The sequence below is a fragment of the Rousettus aegyptiacus genome, unplaced genomic scaffold (genome assembly GCF_014176215.1).
Source record: "Rousettus aegyptiacus isolate mRouAeg1 unplaced genomic scaffold, mRouAeg1.p scaffold_m13_p_18, whole genome shotgun sequence".
Taxonomy (NCBI): Eukaryota; Metazoa; Chordata; class Mammalia; order Chiroptera; family Pteropodidae; genus Rousettus; species Rousettus aegyptiacus.
The window spans coordinates 1,950,553-1,966,598 of record NW_023416293.1 but is presented as its reverse complement, the minus strand read 5'-3'; the positions used below and the strand labels follow the sequence as shown (position 1 = coordinate 1,966,598).

The 16,046-nt window shown below is 44.5% G+C and overlaps 1 long non-coding RNA gene across 1 annotated transcript; it reads left to right on the top strand.

Moving 5' to 3' along the window:
* Positions 1–269: 269 nt before the first annotated feature.
* On the top strand, positions 270–11,086 carry LOC118613338. The gene is made up of 2 exons (XR_004955379.1): positions 270–727; positions 8,961–11,086. It is a non-coding gene; the product is annotated as an uncharacterized LOC118613338 (long non-coding RNA).
* Positions 11,087–16,046: the final 4,960 nt, after the last annotated feature.

Genomic DNA, 16,046 nt, shown 5'->3' with positions numbered 1-16,046 from the left:
CCCAGATGCCCAGCGCTGGGACAGGTGAGCCCGGGACCAAGCGGGCCACCGCGGGGCAAGGGAAACTGAGGGATCCGCCGCGCTGCAGAGGCGCGGCGCGGACGGCGCGGGCCTGGGGAGGGGGTGCGTGCGAACTGGCCTCGGCCTCGCCTTGCCCGGCCCGGTTCCCTCCGCGCCCCTCCTGCCTTGGCCTCTGGCGCCTGGGGCCCGCAGAGTCCCGGGAGCACCAGTCGTCGTCCCCTGTCCCACCCCCCTCCCGCCCCCCGCGCAGCGCCCAGGAGCGCAGGAAGCCGGCATATGCCGGGCTCCACACGTGGCTACTCCGGGGTGTCATTTTTCATTTCCCGGGAGGACATTTCTTCTGGTGAGCTGGCAGGTCTGTTTTGTTGTGACCTTTAATTAACACCCCGAGAGACGCCTCTGGAAGGACCGGCCCAGGCCGGGGATCACGTGAGGTGTAATGGCATCTCGGCGCCGTGGAGAGACCCGGCCCGGGGGCAGGCCAGGGCGCAAAGGACGTTTGGGGCTTTCCAGTCGCTAGCTTCCTTCTGAGATATGGAGGAGACAGGAAGACAGTTTTCTGGAACCCTGGGTCAACGCCCTTCTTCCCCCCGCGCCTTCCTCGGGGAAAATTCCTTCTCTTCCTCCCTCCCGCTGCCATCCACCCTCCCTCCCTCCCTCCCGCCGCAGCTCTTGCGTGGGAATATTTCACAGCCACCAAAGCAAGGTAAGAAGGTCAAAATGAAGATGTCGAGAACAGTGTGGAAGTTTCCAGTACGTTCCTACTTCCAATCTAAAAACGATCGTATCAAGAGAAGACCTTAGGGGGCAGGTACGCCTCCAGGCAGCCCCCGCCGGCTCCCAGCCGTGTCTGGATTCCGGGGTGGTGCCGCGGAAAACACCATCGCCATTAGCTACGCGCTGCTTATCCGCCAAAAAGCAACGCGTGGCCAGGTTGAAACGGACGTGCGGCGGGTGGGGAAGGTGGGGTGTCGAGGGAGAGTTACTGGGGAGCTGCGAGATACACCTTGGAGGTAGAGGAGACTACTAGAGCTGGTCTGATTTGCATCCCCGACTAGTTGGGCTCCCGAAGCGTGTTTGGTGAGCTCGGAGCGCCCCCTGTTGATGAAAATTTACAAATGAAGGTCCCGCAAGAGTTTGATTTGAGGCTTTTGTAAAATGGATGTAAAATTTACATATAGCGAAATGCACAAATTTTAAGAGTACAAGTCCATAAATTTTGATAAACTTACAGTCTCAGGTAATCTACCACCTGAATCAAGGTATAAGTTTCCATTACTCCAGAAAGTTCTCTCCTGCCTCTTCCTAAGTGTCCTCCATCCGTCGCTCACAACCACTATTCCGATTTCTATCACCATAGATTAGTTTTGCCTGACCTTGAACTTCTCGTGCATAAAATCTATGCAATACTTGTTCTGCAGTGTTTCACTTTTTTCACGCAACATAAGGTTTTTTGAGGTTCACGTGGTTGCTGGTATCCTCGTTCTCTCTCTGTTCTGCTTTTCATTCCCATCTCTCGACCTTCTTGTTGTTAATTGAATATTTTTTAGCATTCTGCTTCATCGCTCTATTGGTCTTTTAGCGCTAATGATTATGATATTCATAGTTAATTTACCGTGGGCTATAGTCAACATGGTACCACTTCACCCAAAGTGTAAGAAACTTGCGATAGTATAATTGCATTTTACCTCCTTCCTTTGTGCTATATTTTATCTCTACATACATTATAAAACCCACAGCACAATTTTACCAATTTTACTTTAAACATTCTATTGTCTTTTAATTAAACTAGAAAAAATTAAATATATCATTTTTTGTATATACATAGTTTTACCATTTCTGGGAGTCTCCTCTTTTTTGTCTTATAAAGCCTCCTTTCCAACTGGGTCATTTCACTTCAGATTGAAGAAGTTCCTTGTACTAAGGGTCCCCTGGCAACACATTTTCTCAGCTTCTGTTTATCTGAAAATGTCTTTGTTTCACTTTTGTGTTCAAAGAATGTTTTAACTGGAAGAAATATTCTTGATCGAGTTATTTTCTTTCCGCCCTTTAAAGATGCCCATTCATTGCCTTCCTCGTTCTTCTTTGGTCAGCAGTAATTCTTACAGAGCTCTCCTCTATGTAATGTATCCTTTCTCTCTGGATTCTTTATTTAGAGTTTCTCATTACCATTGGTTTTCAGCCATTTGACGATGGTACTCCTGGACGTGGTTCTCTCTGTATTTATTCTGCTTAGGGTTTGCTGAACTTTTAGGACCTGTAAGTTCATCTGTAAGTTTTCCACCAAATTTGGAGAAATATAAGCCATTATTTATTCCAATTTTATTCTGCCCCATTCTCTTTCCTCTCCTTCTGGGACTCCAATTACATATTTATTATAACACTACATGATATTGTCCCATAAGTTACTGAGGCCCTGTTCATTATTTCGATCTTTACCCCTCTGTTCTTCAGACGGGATAATGTATGTTGATCCTTTAAGTTTACCACCACCCTTGCTTCTGCTATCTCCAATCTCTGTTAAGCCTATCCAGTGAATTCCTCATTTCAGATATTGTGCTTTTCAATACACACATACACAGATATATAGTTTCCATTTTTCTGCTTTTTTTTCCTTTTAAATCTTTGAACATCGTTATAATGGCATCTTTCATGTCTGCTAATTCCAACATCCGATTCATTTGGGGATCACTTTCTATTTACTGATTTTTCTCTTGACTCTGAATCACATCTTCTCGTTTCTTTCATATCTCATAAATTTTAACTGTATGCTGAATACTGTGAATATTACAGCATAGAGACAGTAGATTCTAGTATCTCCCTTTGAAGAGTGTTGATTTTGTTCTAGCCAGCAGTTAAGTCAGTGGTGGATCACTTTAAACTCGTAGAGGCTTGGCTTTCTGCTTTGTTAGTTAGAGCAGTTCTATCTAGGTTTTGCAATCAGGTCTAAGAAGGGTGGGTCTCTTAGTTCTAAGTCTCTAAGTTCTGTTTTTTACCCCTAACTGTATGGCACTCTGGGGTTCAATGAGAAGCTTAAAGTGCTTGCCAAGCCCCTCAAACTTGGGACTTAAACTTAAGCTATGCTCCCCTGCAGAGACAGCAGCTGGGGTCTCTGCTCAACCTTTTCAGCTCCGAGATGCTACTTTCCTCCAGACTCTTCCATGTGTGCAAAATCCAAACTGTCACCCATGGATTTGAGGGACATTTGTTGCTGATTTTGCAGCTGCCTCACTTTGGCTTTCTCCTTTCCAGGATTTTCCTCTTCCCTTTCCAGCTACAGCCCTGAATTTCACCATGTCCTACCTCAAACCAACAAGACTGGCTTCTCCTTAAGTTATAGCCACCATGCTCAGCAGACTGGGAAAACCCATCTAATCTTTCTTTCAAGGACCAAACCCTCGAATCCCCTCCAATCTCTGCCTGCTTTTGGCCACTTTCCAGTGTCTTTAACTGGGTTTTTGTTTTTGTTATCCAGTTTTTAGTTGTTTTCTTTAGGGGAATTCAATTGTCTATAAGTACTCCCAAATTTTAGTTTTAATGGTGGCTTTTTCAAGTCCACCTTAGGTTTTTAGAATTCATGTACTTTCAAGAGCTTTTATTCTGTGAGTTAACGGCCTAAAGAGTTACTCTTTAAAGAGACTAGCTATAATTTTATTTCCTATTAGATACAGATAGATGAGAGAGAGAGAGAGAGAGAGAGAAATGGATTTTTCATGTCTTCACATTCGAGGGTATTAATAGCATTATTTCAAGATTCAGGTTAAAAAAAACACTCATTTTATAAATGAAAAAATTATATAGTGCCTTTATAAAGACCAATATATTTATTTCATTGATACCCCTGGGTGAAAAACAGTATCTCCTGTTATATCCATGAGTACAAAATGCAAAAAAAGGTTACAGTCCATTACCTGGCTAAGAATGAAATTCTTATTACATATTCCTTGTTGCTTTATTATGAAATGAACATAACTTCTTTGAGAACACTTCATGAGACTTGTATATTTTCATAAAATGCAATTTAGCTTTCTCATTATTTATACCTCAGGAGTGAGCAGCTCATAACATTTATTGCTAAAATATATTATGTCACTGTGTTTTTAAAGTCTAAAAGTATAAATCAGAAATAAAAAGCCAAAATCAAGCTGGCAACTCCTAATTGCTAAGCAGAGGGCAGAATATAACAGATTCCACTCCTCTTTAATATTTTTCTCTTGAAATAATTTCCACGTCGGCTGCCAACAGAGCCAGTGGAGTGCGTGTGCCACAGGCGGCTGGGTTTCTCCTTAAAAGATAATTAAAGCAGCTTACACTGTCCATGTGGTATCTCGATGAATATGCAAACAAGATTTGCATATGATCTACTGGTATTCTGGGACCATATGATCATGTGTGGGCTGCCAGAGTCATCGGCAAGCTGGTAACTTTAATTCGTGGACTTGGTCACTGTTGTAGTTTATTTAAGAGGAGGGTTGTTGGTGTCCAGTGAGCTAAGGAAGACTTTTCACTCTTGGGCTCTAACTTTAATCCTTAATCATTCTATCCCCTTAAATGCCTTTCACGCTAAATCCCAAGTCTTGATTGCAGTCCAAAGTTGACAGTTCAAAAGATAAAGACATAGAGAGAGAAAGGGTGTGAACCGAATTCGTGTGACTGGAGTGATGCTTTTGGGGGGCGGGGGCGGAGGGGAGTGTTTTTATTTTGCTTTGAGGTTGGGAGAGAAAATACCAGTTATTAAACACAGAGAGGATGGTCAGACAGTGAGGTATCAGCCCGCTGACACTGGGTACCAGATGTGACCGCCATTGATTGTGCTGCCATCTATCACAAGAATTAGACTGCTCTGAAAAGGGATCATGTCATCCTGTGTGTCACCATTTATAATAGAGAAGGAATAGAAATGACCTAATGTGTATCATAGGGGCACAGATTTAATAACTTACAGTACAGTCAGGTCGCGGAATACCGTGCAGCCATTAAAAAATGTTTTCATAAAAGAATAATTGCATGGAAATGATGGGAAGACATTGATGCTTCATTAGTGTTAATTTTTAAAAAAAAAACTTTAAGTATGTACGGTAGGATGATAATTCAGTGAAACCAAAAGAAAATTTTATATATATATATATATATGAAAAAAAGACTAGAATTTAACATCAAAATATTAAGAGTATAACAGCTCTCTCTGGGAGTTTCCAATTCTATGTTTTATTATGCAGATTTAATGCTATTATTATAAGAAAACGATTACTAAAATAAAAAAGGAAATTAAAGCAAGTTTCAGTTTTTAGGAGAAGCATCACAAGGAGCCAGAAGGTAAAAATATAGGTGTCCCACAAATGTCCATAGTCGATGTGGCCATATACATACAGACACACACACGTGCGCCCGCACACACCCCTACATGCCTAGTCAGGGCCAGGATACAAAAATATAAGGGAGAAATGGGTAGAGAATGTTGGTGAATAAAAATAAATATTTTACAATAAAATAGAATTTCAAAGGACTTTACTATCCCCCCCCCAAAAAAAATCTAATCATACTTCATTTATCCTTACAACTTCCTAAATTTGGAGTTAAGACTATAAGAGAGGGTCTCCAGAGCTTTTAAGAAGTGAGGTGGCTTGCCCAAAGACACAGATCCAGCCAGAGAGAATGCCAAGGAAAAAACACGAACAGACCTCTTTTGGGTCCCCAACCGCAAGCCGCACATGGTCTCGGGATCCAAGGTGCAGCACGTGTTGGCAGCAGGTGGGGCATAAAAAGACTGTGGAAGTCCGAGACATCAGACGAAACAAACCACTGCAGGTCTGGTCGGCGACTGCTCCGAGGAACTCAGACCAGAACTAGAGCTGAATGTCACTGTGCGGGGGTCCCAAGAAACATTTTTATTTATACAAAAAATGTACGGGCAGGTCAAGTAAATGGGCCATCATGACAATGGAAACAGATAAAGAGTTAGAGGAAGTCAGAGAAAGGTGAGATATTCTTCCTGCAGGAGTCAGTGAGAGACCCTTGGGGACAGTGACTTTGCCTTGCAGGATGGATCGGAGATTAGGAGAAGGAAGGAAACACATCAGACAAGAGACAGAAACCCAGAAGAAAAGGACAGGAGGTCACGATTAAGCCATTTTCCCAGAAGTCAGAGTGCCTATGAGAGTAAAGAGGGAAGGAACCACATCATGCAGTCGTTCAGATGTCCAGTTTAGGAGACTGAACTTCAGGCAATGGAGAACACCGAGGGGTTTTCCGTAAGTGAGGGACAACGCCAAGGCCGTGCAGTGACGTTAATCTAGTAGCACTTTGTAAAAGGTGGGAGCAGTAATACACGGAAGCAGGCACATCACTCAGGAGGTAAAAAGCGTTAGGAGGTCTTATAATTCAATAAGTAGAAAACAAACAACCTAACCCAAGCGGGGAAAGATGTGGCCGGATATTTTATCAGAGAAACTATACAAATGGCTGGCAAGCCCAGGAAACAATGCTCACCATCATTAGACGTTATGGAGATGAAAACGAAAAACCACAGTGAGATCCCACTTCGTATCCACGGGAAGAACTATAAGGAGAAGGACAGACAACAGCTACCGGTGAGGAGATGGAGAAGGGGACCCCTAAAACGCTGCTGGCAGGAAGGTAAAATGATGGGGTCACTTTGGAAGACGGTCTGGCAATTGCTCGAAAAGTCAAATGTAAAATTAGTGCGCTACCCATCAATTCCACTCCTGAGCATCTACTCAAGAGAAGTAAAAACGTGTTTATTCTTAAACGTATTTTGTGTACAAGTTCACACAAAGACTTGCACGCAAAAGTTCACCGCAGCTTTATTCGTAATAGCCAAAGGTGGAAACAAACTGAAAGTCCCCCAGCTGGCGAAGGCATGCACAAAACATGATGCTTCCGCGCCATGGACATTACTTAGCGACGAAAAGGAAGGAAGGACTGGGACCCGCTGCAGTGCGGATGAGCCTCGAGAACGTTAGGCCAAGCGAAAGCAACCAGACACGAGAACCCACATGCTGAATGACTTTTTTTACATGACATGTTCAGAAGAGGCAAATCTAAAGATGCGGCCAGCAGATTAGCAGTTGCCTGAGGCTGGGGGTTTAGAGGAGGGATTAACTGTGGGCTTCAGGGATCTTACTGGGGAGAGGAAAATGTTCCGAAACCGATTTATGGTGATGGCCGCACCACTCAGTAAATTTACAAAAACAAAAAACAAAAAACTACTGGAGTAAGGGGAATTTTTATGTGTGAAATATGTCTAAATAACGCTGTTTGTTTATTAATTTATTTATTATTTATTTTTATTATTTTTTTTATGCCTACAGCAGCTAGGTGGTCTCCCATCCAAGTACTAACCAGGCCCAACCCTGCTTAGCTTCTGAGATCAGATGGGATAGAGGGTGTTCAGGGTGGCATGGCTGTAGACAACACTGTTTTTTTAAAAATGATGGGAGAGATAAAAGAGGAGACAGGGGAGAAGGATCAGTCTCCAGAACCATCAGCGCTGTCAGCGAGGCTCGGAGAGTAAGCACACGTGGAAAGAAACGTGAGAAAGAAACCGGAGGAGTCAAGGATGGTTTTTTAGGCATATGAGCTGAACAAAAAAAACAAAATGGAAATAGCTTTTTCAACAGGGAAAACAGGAGGAAGAAGATTTGTTTGCTTTTTAAAAGATACAGCCACAACAATGCAATTGTTTTTTTGCCCCAGAAGCAAAGTTCCCAGAGAGGGTGACCCCGAGTGTCTATGGCAAGAGTTCTGGCATGTCCCCATGGGAGGGCCTATCGTCGTGTCGATCACAGTGAACCCCGACACTGGGAGGAATTTCAAAAACGCTGGCCGGCTGCTGGTAGGAACAGGAGAGTCGAAAACGAAAACAAAACTGAGAACGTGTACTTAGGGGAAATGTGGCGTTGGCGTGTCTAAGGAACCGCCAGCGCAGGGCGCGGGGGCTGAGGGCGGGGAGGTGGCTCTCTGCACCGCAGCGACGTGAGACGTGAGCGTCCGCAGGTGCAGGAGCGACCCGGGGCGCGGGAGCGACAGCCGCCAGTCAGCCACCCCGCGCGTGACGGCCAGGGACCAGGGACGCACGCTTAGCTGAGGGAGGAGCTTCCGAGCCCCTGGTGGACAGGCAGCCTCGTGAGGACCCTGTTGGAGCGCCCCCTGCAGGAAGTGTGCGATTCCGGGAGATCCTCCGGTGAGGGCTCGGCATCAAGACCACTTTTTCGACCCAGTGCTGTTGCTGACACCCCCTTGCTCTCTGCAGCCACGCAAGACCTGCCGAAGCATCACCCGAAGGTGTCCTCCCAGTTCTACACTTGCACTGGAAAACCAGCAGTTCTGACCTACCCACGTTTGGCCCATTCGACTCATGAGTTGGAAAGCAAGATTGATGGACACATGGATGGATGGATGGATGGATGGATGGACGGACGGACGGACGGACGGACGGACGGATGGATGGATGGATGGACAGATGAACGGACAGATGGACGGATGGACGGTCGGGCAGGTGGGTATGTGGGTGTGTGGGTAGAAGGACAGACAAACAGACGAATGGACGGACGGGAAACATGACCTTTAAAAAAAAAGAGGAATCAAGTGAGATTAACTGGACAATAGGTGCAGCCGGGCAGGGGAACTGTGGCAGCTCACGCTGCTCTTTATAAAAAAGGCCACAAGTGAGATCAAGCTGTGATCCTTCTTGTTAGTTTTCTAATACGAAAAAAAAAATGTACAAGATTTCAATTTAAAGCCTCATTTAAAACCAACAATATAGATAAGTGTCAGAGAATTCAGGAGTTATGGTTTCCACAGCAACGTTCACGTGGCCACTCAACTACTATTAAATAAAACGAAATTAGGCATTTATATTACCCTTGACATTCAGCCATATGCTAAGCAATCACTCTATTGGTTTATAATTCCTGCAGCCACCTATGAGGGAAGCAGCCTTCTCACTCCCACATCAAGGGTGAGGAAATCAAGCCCCAGGATATCCCCAGAGAACCCCACCTGCTAGGGGTAACTAGCTGGCCAACCTGACTCTCCAAGGAACAGCAGGCGGCAAGGCCAGAAATGTCACTCGCAGGTTGCACAGAGTGCACCAAGAGAATGAATCATTGTCAAATGCCTACTCTGCGCTGGGTCCTGCTCTTGCGTTTTTTTGAAACCCCTGCCAATGAGGACTGATTCACAGGCACCCGAAGAAGCAATCGTCAAAACCAGAGGCCTCCGTTTTGATTGAAAGAGAACAGGTGAAAAGTGAACACAGAGAAATACTACGTGGCCTCAGTTCAACTAGCCTTTCTGTGACCAACTCCACTACCTGCCCGGAACCACAAACACATGGAAAGAGAAAGAAAAAAATTCCTCCAGTGAGAAGGACACTCAGAAGAACGAGGAGCAGGAAACACCCAGGTCTCAGGGACGAGAAGCCAGGTCCGGCGCGCATGGTTACAGTTTCACGTGCTTGAGAGATGAACGGGCCCACCAGAGATGATAGATATTTGTTTCAGTAAAAGCTTCTACTGCAGCAAATCTTAGCAAATCTCACTGCTCAGATGAACACAAGCTCGCGGATTGACAGCACGAGCCGAGGCCCCAGGTTGTGGGCCTCGTGTCCCAAGGCGGGGAAGCCTGAGACTTGTGTTGGCTCTGGCCTTAACTGTCATCTTGAAAAATGATCTTTAAGGAGTAAACTGCAACAAGCGAAATGCAGGACCGAGCTAAATTGAGAGGTGTCACCAGCACTCCTGAAGAAAGGAAAATGATGTGTGAAAATGCAGAGCCTCAGGAGTGGGAGAGAATAAAAAAAACACAAAGGCAAGCCAAAAACAGCAAATTTCCTGTATCGAGGAGATGGATTTCGAACTCCGGACTCTGAATGGTAGACGTTTAGGAAGCAGTTTTCCCTAAAAGACAAGTGTAACATAATAGGCTCCAAATTAATATAAACTCTTTGCTACAGCAGAGCAGGCCCACTTCCTGGAGGAAGTTTTTCCCAGTTACCCCCGTTTACCCACAGCGTTCTCGACCACCTCTAACACTGCATTCCTACCTCCCCGATACCCCCAATTACTGGGCGTAACAGTGTGGCTGCGCCTACGCCGTGCATGTTTCTGTTGTCATTTGCCCTCTTTTCTCTGTGACTTGATCACCCTTCCAGAGTTCTACCACCACCGCGTGAGGCCGAGGTGCAAAATGATCACTGGGTGTCCCGCTGAAGATTTGAGACATCCGTTCAGTGGTTCAAAATTATGTGCACAACGCCCGTTAGACTGTGAGCCCCTTGAGGCCAGTGACCACGTCCTTAATCTTTATGTCCCTAACACTCAGCACTGGGTATGGCTCTTATGACATGGTTTCGTGGACATGAATGCATATCATTATTCAGATGCTTTGCTTTTCTTGTAAAGTAGCTCTCTTGAAACTTAATCTCAAACACTGCATTATGTTCTGAATGTCTTCTAGCCCAAAAGACAAGAGTCACTACCTGTGAATGGCACAGGTAATTAAGGAACCTAGGAGAGACTGTCGAACAGTGAAAATCAGAGTGACTAGGATATGTATAAAGTCTAAAAATAACGATGGCAGAAGAAGATTATTTTCAGTAAGTCCATGTTTAGGGGTGAGAACAAAGAAGAAACACATCTGTTCCAGGAGATTAAATTGGGAGTGATGAATTTAAAGTTAAGAAAGTGTAGGCAAGCTTTCAAGGTAAAAATCATGCCTGCAAAATCTAGCAGAATGATAACCGTCTTCCTTACCTACCGGATGCAAGTCCATCACTGTTGAATTTTTAATGACTCCCAAATGGTCCTATAGTCCAATATTTAATTCTATGCCAGCATAGAACATTATCCCTTAGCAGTTGGGTTTTCAGAATTATGTATGTTAAGTGATTAGAAACCCCTCCCCTAATTCTTCTATGGGTAGGGTTAGCGGTACCCCTTATCCACGGTTTTGCTTTCTGCTATCTCAGTTACCCTCAGTCAACCACGGTCCGAAACTATTAAAGGGAAAATTTCGGAAATAAACAATCCGTGTGTTAAACTGAGCACTGTTCTGAGGAGTGTGATCTCATGCCATCCTGCTCTGTCCTGCATGAGATGTGAGCCAACTCTTTGTCCAGCATCTCCACCTCGCTTCATCCATCGGATAGGCACTGCATTGTCTCGGATCATCGAGAAGAGTGAGTACAGTAAAATAGCGTATTTTGAGAGAGAGAGTTCATTCACATAACTTTTATTATAGTATATTGTCATAATTGTTCTATTTTATTATTAGTTATTGTTATTCATCTCTTACTATGTCTAATTTATGAATTAAGTTTTGTCATAAGTATGTATGTCTAAAAAAAAAGATAGTATATATCGGGTTCTGTACTACTTGTGGTTTCAGGTATCCACTGGGGGTCTTGGAACATATCCCCCCTCGGATCAGGGGTATGACTGTATTTCACTTATGCTGATGAGAAGCCCCCAAACAGAAGAATACTAAACAATATTCCCAACAGGACAAATGAAGTTAAAATGGCAAAGAGAGGATTAAAATTCCAAATCGCAAACCACGATTCTCTATATACCTCTTTGCTTCAGTGAGCAGGTGACACTGCTATTCCAAGATTCTCTGACCCAGAGGCGTGTGCTTCTTGAGATCTGCTCTGGTGAGAAACCAAGCACCACTCAGAGAGTTGGAGAACTCAGGTTTATTATACCTGCAGTCCCAGAAGAGCTAGAGCTCTGAAGATCTGGGCCCCGAGCTCAGGGGTAATCTTGCTTTTATAAGGCCTAGCCACAGCTACAGTTGGCATGACCTAATTGGCTAATTTGTCCTCAGACAGTTACAGAGCACGGGAGTCGCTACGGGCTACGGGCAATTACAGAGAACAAGCAAAGGGGATACACCTGTTACCTAGACAGAACAAGCAAAAGCAATACATCTATTAACAAGCAAAGGGGAGGGTGAGTCTTCAGTTGATCTCGAGGTCACTCTGCCCTTCAGCCTATGCGGCAAGCTTGTCTACAGAAGCAGAACAAAGCTGATTACAAGGTTAGCCATTTGCGTGGAAAATTCCTCTTCAGTGTTTACGCTTCTTGGGGGCGGCGGGGGTGGGGGGGCGGACAGTGTAATCTAATAGTTAAGACCTCGGCTCCAAAGTCAGATAACTTGGGTTGAAATTTGGCCCCTCAGCTTTCTAGCTGTGCAACTCTGGGCAAGTTACTTACCCTCCATTTCCTCTTTCCTCATCTATGAAATGAGGATGAATAATAACTCTCATGGGCTAAATTAGGTAACTTACATGAGAAGCTTAGTACAGTGCTCGACATGGTTCTATCAATCTGAGCTTATAATTATTACCTTGATCGTTTGAGGCAGAACATTCCTGCGGTGTGAGACGACAGAGTCTGACAGACTCCAGTCCTTGAAATCACTCAGTCTGCACCATCGATCTCTTTCTTGGAGAAATTCTTCCACCGAAAGGGTGTAAGTGGCAGAAGGGTACGAAATCAAGAAGAGAAAAGAGAGTGGACATTTTCTGCTTCTGATGGAATTTTGGCCCCATTGTGTGTGTGTGTGTGTGTGTGTGTGTGTGTGTGTGTGTGTGTGTTTGTGAGAGAGAGAGAGAGAGAGAGATCATTCAGAAGCTTAAATTTTCAACAAATTAAAAATGTAGCTCCCTCTTATAAATTATTCTGCTAACAGATCGTCTTTTAAAATTATTAACAGATTATAGCTTTTATTTTTAAAAGAAAATACTTTTATTCTACTGTAAACCTTAATAACTCAAAAATACTATTGTGACTTTCTTTTTTTCATTTTTGTCCGCAACATAGCTAAACTGCGAATATAATTAATTCCTAAAATTCCTGACACAGAGGGAGTTGTGGCGTTGCTCCTTGTGGTTAGGACCAATAAGTGGGCTTTCTTTCACTACGAATGCTTTGTCACCCTATCCCTGCCTCACATAAACCTGTCCCTTTTCCTAGTTTTTTTTTTTACTTTATTTCATCATTTTATCATTCTCTGAAGTGCCAGCCTCGAAGCCCCCAATATCTTTTAGATTTCTCATTTTCTCTTCCTCCTAAAATGTAGTTGGAGATCTGATGATTCTAACTAATATGCCTGTTAGGCTGCCCGAACTTTATTACCTTGTCTAAATCACTATCTCTCAAAGGCATATAATATGCTGACTCCTTTCACAGGAAAAAAAAAAGTTAATCTTGAATTCTTAAATTGTATGTCGACTAAGAAATACTGACTTGAGAAACTTAAGTTCAGTCTTGTGAAAATCCCTCCATCAAGTACTCTCTTCACAAAAGTTTTGCCTTCGTAACTGATAAAATATATTCTTAGGTGATCTTTTTAAAAAAAAAATACAAAATTTAAGCATCTGTGTGGACCATGTGAGCCCCGAGACAACATCTCTTGTTTGAGATGACAAACAGAGTCCAATTTGAGAAATAGTTCTAGACCATCGCTGTGGCATCCTAACTAACCCGTCCCTAAGAACCAGTGTTTGCTTAAATCCACTCAGGATTTTGCTTCCAAATGATCATTTTCAACCACATCTTACCATGTCATTCTCTTACTCAAAGGAGTCGATGATTTCTCGTTGCCCCACAAAGGAGCCATGAGCTCTCAGCCTGGCTGTCAGGATCTGCCATGATCCGATTCGAGGTGTCGTTTCTCTGCCTATGCACCAGCCATGACATATTCTCCCCATTTCTTTTTTTTAACCTTAAGAAAACAAATAATTATATGACAAACCAAAGGAGAGTCATGATTACTGTGTATGCACATAACATGTTATTGTTATTGTTTAGTTCACAGGCCATTCTTCAAGGGCTGTTGACAGTAAACCCCGATTTGGAAATCACATTTGTGGAGGGTCTGTTAAATATAACACTGGACTTCGACTTCTTCATCTTCAGAATTAGGGTATTAGATTAGTTTATTCTAAAGAAGTCTTTCAGATCTCAAGTCTAATCATTCTATGACAGCAATTACAGATAATAAATTATATGGTGTAAATAGAGGACCCACTGATAATATAATTAAAGTATTTTAGCCAACAGTACATAATGAGCCCCACACAAATTTAGACTTAAGTGATGTATCTCCAGAACAATAAATAGGAACAGCTTCATTAGGTCACATTAGCTTGAGAAAATTTCAACAACCCAATTCATAGGCTGGGGGTTCTTGAAGTGAGGACCCCCAACTAGCACCATCCTCTAAGGACTTGTTAAAAAAGCAATTTCCATCTAAAGGTCCCTGGTTCGATCCCGAGTTTTGGCGCTAATAATAATAATAATAATAAAAGCAATTCCCAGGCTCTCCCCAGACCCACTAAATCAGACATTCTGGGGTGGAATGTAGACTTCTGTGTTGTAATGAGCCTCCCAAGTATTCCTAATCTTAAATTCTACAATTCGAGAACTGTGAGCAGTAAACCTACAGTGGCCCCTTCTCCTACTCCTGAATGCTTCCCCTTAATCATAGGGGCTGGAAGCCTGGGAACCGCACTTCCTAGAATACCAAGCAGGAGGATTCCAGGTTAGCTGTGCCAGTGAGAGACCCTCAAGTGACTTGTGGCAGACAGAGGAGATACCCATCCTCCTACCGCCCCCTTTGGGAGCAGGCAGGCGTGATTAACGTGAGTTTTGCCGGGGCCTCGGGACTGCAGGCAACTGAGGCACTGGCAACGGGTCTTGCAGGTTCTGAAACTTCCTGGTTGTCCGTAAGCGAGTGGTGAGCTCGAGAGCTAGTGATGGCTGTCTCTCACCTTTGACCTTTACCCTTCCACTGTGATTTCACACAACCACCCTTGTGATTTTACAAGCCCCTAATTCCTCGTGTGAAATCTCTTCTCGCTTTAAATACCTAGCGCGGCTTCTGTTTTCCTAGCTGATTCATTGCCTAAGAAGTGAGACGTCTCAACACCCTAATTCATTCACCAATTATTTATTGAGGGCCGGAGACAAGCAAGGCAAAGGATGGCAGTGTTCTGGGTGTTAGAAATACAGCAGAAAAAGAAAAAGATCCGCTCTCCTGAAACTCACTTTTAGTGGAGTCGAACAATTCTGGAGGCTGGAAGCCAGAGCTCAGGGTGCCAGCAAGGGCAGGCTCCGGTGAGATCTCTCGCCCACATCGCAGACTGATGACTCTCCTGTGTCCGCGCACAGTGGGAGGGTCAAGGGAGCCCTCTGGCCTCTTCTTACGAGGGCACTAATCCTGTCCATGAGGGCCCCACCCTCGTGACCTAATCGCCCCCAGAGACCCCACTTCACCACAAAATACCATCGCATTGGGGGTTAGGTTTCAACACGTGAATTAAGGGGACACTAACATTCAGTCCATACTGTCCCCTTTCTGGTTTCTTTCCGTTGCTTTCCGGTTTGGGTGCCACTCTTCCCGACCTCCCTCCACCACACCAGCGGGACCTCCGGGCCACCCTCCCGGAAGCCCCCGAGATGAACGCTGGATCTAGACTTCACGTTTCACCGGGGGAGAGCTGAGACCTCTTATTTGGAGCAGAAGCCACAGCGAATAAGCAAACAGCTACATGGCACGTCATTCCAGAATCTTACCCGTTTCCACCCTCTTGCCTCCTCCCCTGTCTTCTCTTCTAGGTCATCATCTCTCCTCATGCCCAGTAATGTTCGTCATTTTCCATGTGCATTTCTGTTGGTCTTCTGAGAATTCTCGTTTTCCGGAGTAGGAAGGCCACACGGTCTGTCACCGCGTGGGAAGTGCAGGGAGGGACATGCTGGGGGGATCGGAGTGTGACGGGGATGGAGGCGGGAAGGTGGACCTGTGGGCCTGACCCTCGGCAGGAGAGAATGAGCAGAGGAGACAGAAGACATTTCTAATCACCTCCTTCCCGGGCTGCCTCTCCTCCGTGGACTGTGTTATTCCTGCCCTCCCCAGACTCTAAGTTTTCTCACTGATCCAGAAAAGAGCTGAGTGAATAAAGAGCAGAATATCCTGGCAGGACAGGAAGGGTGTCACTA